Consider the following 7,214-nt stretch of genomic DNA (forward strand, 5'->3'; position numbering starts at 1 on the left):
CCTTGCAAGAACTGATCTTGTCCACAGCTATATTTATGCTGAGGATCTGCTGTTTTCCTCATCGACCGGTGTTATAGATCAACTGGTGGCTAAGTCAACTGGTGGTGGCAGCTGGAAAAGACTGATGTTTCTGTGGGCGTTGCTTTTTAGGACCCCTTTACCGAACCAGGAAGTAAACAATGCGATAAGTTTAAAGGACTACAAATCTTTGCAAAAATACTATCCGATTCCGTAAAACAACCACTAAAATCTCGGGAATAATTAAATGGAAAGACTTCATTGGTCTAATATGGTATGTTGCCTTTTTTTTTTTTTAAGTTCATTTGCAATATCATCAAAACATGTAAATTACGCAGAACCTGTCCTGATTTATGTGTTGCTTCAGAGGTTGAAACTCGTCAAAGGAAGATCGAAATAGATCTCGATGTGGCATGACCAGATCTCAAAGCAAAGATTAATCCCGGAAAGCCGACATAAATGTTGAAGAGCCTTGGGATTAAAAATAAAATGTTTAAAAAGATCGACTGGCTGTGTAGTTTTTCCACATATTCCTCCTTTTTAACTGTTCTGTAATGCTACACTTTATTTCCTAGCTCATTCACAGAAGACATGGCTACCGCAGATCTATGTGGCAGTGTCATTTCTTCCTTATTGTTGATATTTTTTCTCGTAATTTAACTAAACGTCTTTATTCTTTTCATATAGTGACCCTAATTCTCAACTATATGAGACATCGCTGAAAAAACAATTGTCTTATATACTTTTACATCAGAAACAGGTTAAAAATCTTTAAAAATCTTCACTCGAACTGAGATTCTGAAAGTGCCACCAGTTAATCCAGGTTTCCTTCCTAAAGCACGGGATGTCTGTTAGATGACAATGACGGGTAGAAACATCAGTCTCTAAGCTTTCGTCATAGTTTAATGGTTAAAGCAGTGTTCTCAGAACTCAGCGACCGCTGGTACGAGTTTAGTTAGCATCGTCTGTTTCCCTTTTTGGACCAGTTTATTTTATTGTCTACAAAAATAAATAATATAATTCACTTGCTGCCAACATTTTGGAGGTAGTGTTGTTTAACAGGTTTGCCCGACAAACTTTAACTGTAAGAATATTGTCAGATTACGAAGTTGCACAGCTTTGCTTCTGCAGCCGAGTGAAGTCTTAAAGTGCAGACGAAATAATGTGGCTTCCATTAAATGAGCAATGAATTAGTTTGCATGATATAACTTTTTATTTATTGATATGCTTGCAGACCATGTCAGTCAACATAAGACTGAAAAGACGTAAAATGATCGTCATTACTCTAACAATGTTGGGTGGTAGTACAAATTCTGTTTAGTACAGTCTCCTTTGAAGTGGGGTATATTTTAGTGATCTTTTAATGCATTCTTCAATATTCCTTCATATCATTATGATTTGAAGAGCTCTTAGAGAAAGTAGGGATATTTTCATATCTGTTTATTTACGTTTGTCGCGTTTTGATCAGGAAACGACAAAGCCACCTAATTTTTTTTTACAAACATCTGCGTTGAGGACCCCGTTTGGCTGTCACTGTCTTCATGCGGCTCGTTCTGTTTTTAATTTTATTTCCCTTCGTCAACAACTTGCAAACTGTTTCCAAGTAGAGAACACACGGACAAATACTGTAGATATGGTTCATAGTCTGTCAATATCTGACAGTATTGTCGGAACGTTTATTATTATAATTTCGGCTTGTCAATTTGGATATCACCATCAACTACATTAGCTGTTAACTTTATATCATTTACATGAGATTTTATTACAGTACAACTTATCGACATTACTTGATATTCCTTTCTATTTGGACACGTAAACACCACAAGCAACACCATCAGGTATGTGAGTTAAATTTTATTAAATATGATGACAACCACCTCATTGTTTAGCGACACTTACTCTGGGTAGTAAATGTCGCTAAATAATGCGACACTTACTATTTACCTTTTGCTTACCTGTAATGTAAGCAACTCGCATAACAGGTACTTGATAGTCAATTACAATGTTTTTTTCTGATCAGTGCTGGTTACAAAAAGCAGAAACTATCCACTTGGGTTTACATTGTGGCTATTCATGAGTTAGAATTATTGTATTCTGGTGAACCTGAAAGTGAATGGGATTGTGTTATTCATTGATCTGGTTATGGTTTTCGAAGCGCAATGAATGCTGTTCTTTAGAAAATTGTTTTGAAAGATACTTTTCACATGCAACATTAAACATATAAGCGTCCAATGGGATTTATAGTAAAGTTTTGCAAACGGTTTTTTCACGCAAGTAGCATTTTTCAACAGGCATCGACACAACCACCTACAATTTAGAAACATCTGCGGTGCGCATAGGTTTCAACCAGTTGATTTAGCCACCAGTTGATCTATAACACCGATAGCATTTCCCTGTGACGCGCACAATGTTGGAGGCATCGCGTGGCTCAAACACCTTGATTTCGTCCAAAAAAGATGACATGAACTATGACATAGAAACTAAGCCCCGCGACGCTTTGTTTGTGAGACATGCAGCCATGTGGGACTGTCGAGGGGCGTTTCTGGGAGGGGCTTGGTAAGGTCCATGAGTCGTTTTTGTCACCATAGTGGAGAGAATGGAAAGCCTCGTTAGCCGCTTCGGAGCCGACACAGCCTCACGGTGAACACCGACTCAGACGCAGCTAACGCCGCTGCTGCTCTCCAGCCAGGTGAGCAGTTTGGAGATATATCCGTCTGGTTTTTACTACATTTAAGGTTGCATACATACATGTCATGGAAGACATTTAAAACACAAAGTCTGCTGTATTTTTATTGCTCAAACACAACATGCGCATTTTCTAAAGACACTGGTTGCACATTACAATTATAAATAATTGTAATATTATACATGTTACCTTCACTTGTTTCTTATCTTTGCGTGAATCTACGTGCTTCGATTGTTTATCATTTTGCTGTTGCATCCGAGTTTCCCCCCTTGTGAGATAATAAAACATGTTATATGACATCCTATTGTAAAATGGCTAGATATCAGTTCTCTAATCAAATTGTTATGAATTATTAATTGTAGAATGAACAATAAACCGGAAGAAAACGATAGTGGTATTTTATCCACGGCTGTATGCATGCATAGGTCTAAAACTTACAGGTAATTACATTTTGTCTTTAATTTACATAACTATTCCAGTTATTTATAATTCTGTATGGCTGGATGGTAAAAAAAAAATGTTTGTATGTATAAAGTAACATGTCCGTTTTAAATAATTTCTTATGTGTATGTAACTTCCACATTAGTAACTCTGTTATTTATCTACATTTATGTGCTATAAGCTATAATATCTAATTACTTTTCCCAGGGAGCAGAAGGAGAGCAACATGGCTGACATGATGGAGAACGATGAGGAGAACCATCAGAACACCTGGATCTCCTTCAGGAGGAAGCAGCTACCAGCTGAGATGGCAGAGCTCTATGGAGAGTTGAGACAAAAGAAAAATAAAAGTTGTCTCAGTGAAGTCTCTCTATTTCTGCTCACTCCAACACATTATTGTACAGATTGTAGTTTATATGGCATCAAGGTCCTAATATAATCCTCCCAAAATGTGCGGAGCTTTAGACAGAGTGAAAATATATTATATAAATGTTTAATTGAACTTAACATTGTAGATTACCAACGACGGCATCCAAAACTGAATACATTATTCAGCAAACCAAACATTTTGACATTATTATCAGGGTTGCTATTAACAAGAACCCAAAATACAAATCATGTTTATTAGTTTCTAGTTTATACATCATCATTCTATCCACTCAATGTTTATGTCTTCCTGCAGAATCTTCAATGCAAGAAAGCGAGAAAATGTGTCTAAAACCTGTAACCTTAATTAGTGATAATTAAGACTGAGTTTAAACTTTTAATTCTTAGTGTGCAAAATGTGAAAATATGGAACTAGAACCAGTCAGATTAGAAGGAATAAAGCTTTATTTGTTCTCAGTATAACTTGGACATCAGGTGAATCATAATTAAACGTATTGAGAAGTTAAAAACAACAGATTGTTAATGCACTTCAACTCTGTAAGAACATCAGACACATTTTTTTTTTATCAGAAATGTTTCATCAGCATATTGAGCTCATGTGATTCCTACTCCAGAAAGGTGAAGGTCTCTGGACATCCTGAAGGTAAACACCGACTGGCAGGAAGACGGAGACTGATGAGACATCCTACAACTCAGAGGAGCACGAAGAACCACGATGGTCTGCAGTTTACCAACATGAAAACACATTGTAATATATTATGAATTAATTCTGACATTTTTAAGTTATTTGCAACACTGCGATTAACATTAGCTCATGTATATTTGGCACTATTACAAGTTTTATAGTAGTTTAATACAACAATCATTGTTAGCTCACCTGCACCTGAGCCACCTGCTTTGCTCCCGCTGCAAGGCAGAGATCAGCTCTTCCTCACCACATCGCTGCTTTCCTCCCACTGCCACATTTTCTTGAAGTCTCAGAAAAATCGCAATCAGGCTATAAAAAAAATAGCTCAGCTCTCTCTTGTTCTTTTGTATCAGAAAAACAACAACTCGCGTTAGGATGCATGTAACGAAGCACAGCACATAGCGCCTGGAGGTGGTGGCTGGTGAAAAAGGGGCATTAGTTTTTCACTGCTTCCATATTAAAATATTTTATGCAGTACATATTTAGAAAATTGTCTTTTGTGGCTCTAGGTGAGTTTTATTTTGTAACAGCAGGGGCAAAAGTGGCTCTTTGAATGGAAAGGTTGCTCTCTCTGACCAGCCATGTAAAATATGAACAAACCCAAAGGAGTAGGACACATGAGTCAAACTAAAGGCATGGGGGCAAAATCCAGCCCTCCATAAGTATCTCTGTGGCCACATAAATATCACTGTCAAGAGAACAGTTTTGTGCTTAAATTTATCAAATCACATATTTTCCTGCATATTTCACATCCAAGTGAAAAGATTGATGACATCTTCAATATAAAAAAAGCAACAATAACAGACATGTTTTTTTTAAAAAGCATCATTTATCACTTCCGATACATTAAAATAAACAGTACCCTATGGCATTGCACAATAAAAAGGCATTGAAACAAAAATGAAACATTAAAATAAGTATTGCAGCTTCTGAAAGCTAATCCCCCCATTCATATATACTGGTTTGATTCTGGAGTTTCTGAGTTTCTTACAATAGAATCAGTTTTTTCTCTAAACATCCAGAGGTCGTTCCTACAAACTTAATGAGTGTGATGTGACACAAAATAACAATCAGCAGACATTCCATGGTGCTGAGAAGTGGCACATCTTCTCACGTTAAGGTACAACACTGAAGGCCAAAGGTCCTCTTGAAGCAGAGGAGGGAGAGCTGCCCACAGGAAGAGGAACCAGACGAGAGCGCTTGGATGTGCCAACGTCCAGCGCAGATGGAGAGTCGTCTTTTAGCCTGAGTCCACCCAGTTCTAGACAGAAACGCAGGAACAGAGTGAGCTGGAGAGTTTGGTAATACTCTAATTTACTCCGCCAATAAAAATCAGAGAAACACAGACCCGGAGCTGTAGGAGTCTGTGTATGTAAACTGCTGAGGGTTACTCAGCTGAGCTCATCTGTCAGTGCTCATTATTCTGAGTTGCTTTCTGACTGATGACGTATAATTTGAAATTCTAAAGGTTATTTTTACTGTCTGCCCAGCAGAGGGCGCTGCTGACTAGACTGAGAGGAGTTCAGTGAAATCTCCACGTTAAATGCAATCAGGCTCTTTGCAGACAGCAGATCAGTCCAGAACAAATAGAGCAGGTCAACTGATTAAATATTGGACTGAGACTTGTAGGGGTGGCATTATGTATTTTCCAGGCACAATGGTATTTTATAGAACAATCAATTAACTTATCTTCACTTGTTATAATGTTGTATAAAATTTATCAAATATAACTTAAAAGAAATTTGACTTTATTTTGACACCTTAAAACTGGCCTCCGTCTCTTTCCAAAGCTCCTGTTCTGTCAGACACTCGGCCTTCAGTGCATCATCATAAACTAGCTTCTCGTTGTCCTATTTACAACAGTCCTTTGGAGAGTTGGATTGAGAAGTAGACTCATAGTTCAGCCAGGTGTTTGCTAACTGCTGCTGGCACTAGTCTGGAGGAGCTGAGTGGGGGCAGGTTGCTCTGTGAGGCAGAAGCTTGGTTAGAGGCTGAAGTTCCAAGTGGAGCTTTGTGAAAATAGGAGGTACTTTGTGAGAGCAACTGTTCTCGAGTGGTTGCCATGGAGATTAAAGGATTTCTCAAACATGTATGAAAGAATCAAAGCAACACTCCAGTTATGTTTTAAAATGAAACAACAACATTATGGCATGATACTAAGCTCAAAAAGGTTTATTTCACGCAATACTGCCCCTTTAGAGCTGCAGTATGTAACTTTTATAATTTTTATTTTATTTTTTTACATATTTGTAGAGACAGAAAATTTTGAGAAAAAGATGGAGCTCCTCCACCTTCTCCCAGTGCCAACTAGAAACAACCAATCACAGCAAGGAGCAGGTTTTAGTGATGTCAATCAAAATCTAGTGTTGCACTGCTCATCCTCTCTCCCCTGCTTCCCCTTGCTCTCTGCTAAGCTGCAGCTAGCATAGCCTGTAGTGAATGCTAAGGGTAGGTTGCATGGCCATCGATAAACAGTTTTCCTGTAAGCAGTAAGTTGTCCCTTACAGCTTACTGTTGTAAGAAACACTGAAACATTGTAAGCGGTATAGATTGACATGTCAGATCACTTTTCAGAGACGATGCGTCTCATATTACACCGTCACAACATAGTGACAGTTTTAAGAACTTATTGCAGCTTTAATGAAAAGCTGCCAGCAGTAGGAGCATCCTGTTGATGGGAACGCTCAGAACTCAGCTGTCTTGGAAGTCTTCAGTTTCAGAGAAGCAATAATCATGAGAGCTGATCAGCCAATCAGAGAGAGACTTTGGAAAATATGAAGCATGTTGCACTTGACGACCAATGAGATTAATCTGCTGTTCTTTTTAACCATATTCTTGAAATTCAGTCACAGGTCAAGAATGCAAACAGTCCATCGTCAATAAAACTCTCGACTGTGTTCAGACATATAACCATATAATCTATTTAGTGAAAAGACAAGTTTTCATTTCAAAAATGAACACATTCATTGCTGCTTGTGGATATGATAAGGTGTA

At 38.0% G+C, this 7,214-nt stretch overlaps 1 long non-coding RNA gene across 3 annotated transcripts in view; it reads right to left on the minus strand.

The window, feature by feature from the left end:
* LOC106950095 (uncharacterized) overlaps positions 1–7,214 on the minus strand; it is a 23,709-nt gene that overhangs the window by 9,097 nt on the left and 7,398 nt on the right. The window contains exons 3-5 of one of the 3 annotated variants that reach the window (XR_001425532.1): positions 3,344–5,481; positions 2,492–2,972; positions 1,956–1,962 (exon numbers count right to left, since the gene is read on the minus strand). This is a non-coding gene — a long non-coding RNA (uncharacterized LOC106950095). Of the gene's footprint in view, positions 1–1,857; positions 2,973–3,343; positions 5,482–7,214 lie in introns of those variants that run through there. The other 2 variants (XR_001425531.1, XR_001425530.1) reach the window with 2 other exon arrangements.

This window comes from Poecilia latipinna, unplaced genomic scaffold (assembly GCF_001443285.1).
Source record: "Poecilia latipinna isolate Pla-1442-1.1 unplaced genomic scaffold, P_latipinna-1.0 Scaffold377, whole genome shotgun sequence".
Taxonomy (NCBI): domain Eukaryota; kingdom Metazoa; phylum Chordata; class Actinopteri; order Cyprinodontiformes; family Poeciliidae; genus Poecilia; species Poecilia latipinna.